Source organism: Felis catus, chromosome D3 (assembly GCF_018350175.1).
Source record: "Felis catus isolate Fca126 chromosome D3, F.catus_Fca126_mat1.0, whole genome shotgun sequence".
NCBI classification, from domain to species: domain Eukaryota; kingdom Metazoa; phylum Chordata; class Mammalia; order Carnivora; family Felidae; genus Felis; species Felis catus.
The window spans coordinates 81289718-81291535 of NC_058379.1; the positions used below are offsets into that span (position 1 = coordinate 81289718).

The 1818-nt window shown below is 42.8% G+C and overlaps 1 protein-coding gene across 3 annotated transcripts in view; it reads left to right on the forward strand.

The window, feature by feature from the left end:
• SERPINB7 (serpin family B member 7) overlaps positions 1 to 1818 on the forward strand; it is a 66018-nt gene that overhangs the window by 11036 nt on the left and 53164 nt on the right. The gene's annotated exons all lie outside the window — the stretch shown is intronic.

Consider the following 1818-nt stretch of genomic DNA (forward strand, 5'->3'; position numbering starts at 1 on the left):
GTTACTGGATTTTGGTTGAATAGCAAAAAAAAAAAAAATCTATGAAAAAATTTTGAGGAATTGACATATTTCCAATATTTAGTTTTCCATCCATAAGCATGGTAAGTCCTGCCATTTAGACTTTCTTTCATGTCTCTCAATTACATTCTTTTAATGTTCTGTGAGGAGGTCTTGACCATTCTTGGATTTTTGGATCCCTTTATAAATGTCATCAATATTCATATTTGCTAATTCAGCAAGGAAAATGTCAGGGCAGACGATGAGATTTAGAGTCATGGACAAGCCTGCTAGGGAAGACTCATTTCTGTGCTGTCCTGTCTCTGTTTTGATTTATTTGTTTTGCTTTTTTTCTTGTGGTGGTGGTTGTTTTTCAATGCCTTGAGGTAGGTGTGGGATCCTCTGTGGCCAAGTATCCAATCCATTTTTGAGTAGAAGAACCCTGTTTTATTCACCAGTTTGTAACAAAGCCACCCTGGGAATTCACTCTTCGAACACTTTGCCAGTGGTATCTTGGTGTAACTTCTGGTACCCCTGGTTTTTAAGACCTTTTTTTTCATGAAGTTCCTCACTCTAACATGTCTTCTCATCTCAGGAAATCTCCTTCTAGGGGCTTTCTGCCCTTGTATCCATCTGAATTTCTAGGTTCCACTGGAACGCCGGTTTCCAGTTCTACCAGCCTGCAGCAGCAAAAGAGGGTCCATGTGAAGCCATTCTCCGCTGGTCATGTCCCCTGATTCTCTTCCTCCACTTCTTTCTTCTATTTTCATGTCCAGGAGGGGAGTGCAGGGTCCCATCACTTACTCCCTCTGAGTCACTGCTCCTTGTGGCAGTGATTTGCAAGTGAACCCTGTTTATCTTTCCCTGGCACTTCTGGTACTTACATAACTCTCTTCCCTGCCATCAATGATGTACTTTTTATCATTACAATTTCTTACAGAATTTCCATTAACGTTATATGGGGGATGGGATGCAGGGGTGAGAATTAAATGTATGTTTTCAAATCTCATCTTTCCCCACAGCTTTAAAACCGTTGTACTAGTTAATACATTAGAATCTGGAGAGGTGTTATCTTCAAAACTCTTCCACCTGCTTCTGATGTTGAAATCTCTTAAGGGACCGGGGCGCCTGGGTGGCTCAGTCGGTTAAGCGGCCGACTTCGGCTCAGGTCATGATCTCGTGGTCCGTGAGTTCGGGCCCCGCGTCGGGCTCTGTGCTGACAGCTCAGAGCCTGGAGCCTGTTTCAGATTCTGTGTCTCCCTCTCTCTGACCCTCCCCTGTTCATGCTTTGTCTCTCCTTGTCTCAAAAATAAATAAACGTTAAAAAAAAAAAAAAAGAAATCTCTTAAGGGAAAAACTCTTTCCGCCAAGATTAGAGAGATATCCAAGTACGGGTTTCTTTGGGAAAGTGATTCTGATAAAGGTTCAGATTAAGAAGTAATGGCAAATATCACTGCTTTTGAGGTAAGAACAGGTTTTGTTACTGGGGAAGGGGTCAAAACCTAAGGGAGATTTGGAGGGCATTGGGCATTTGAATGGGAGGGAATGAAGAAAAGGGATGTACTCATACTTATACCCTAAGTCTAGCCTTGGCAATGGGTCTGACTCTTCCTGTATCCATAGGGGTGAGTGTGTTTGTGGTGAGGGGGTGAGGAGGTACAGGGGATGTTGTTTCTATAAAAGACTAGTGACCTTCAGATAACTTACTGTATTTTGCCATGCTTACCCTTTCTAACCCAGAACTTACCCCATGGACCAGGGCATCCAGTAAGATGGAGACTGGGTATCCCCAGCCCAAATAAATGGAAATAGAGAACAGAA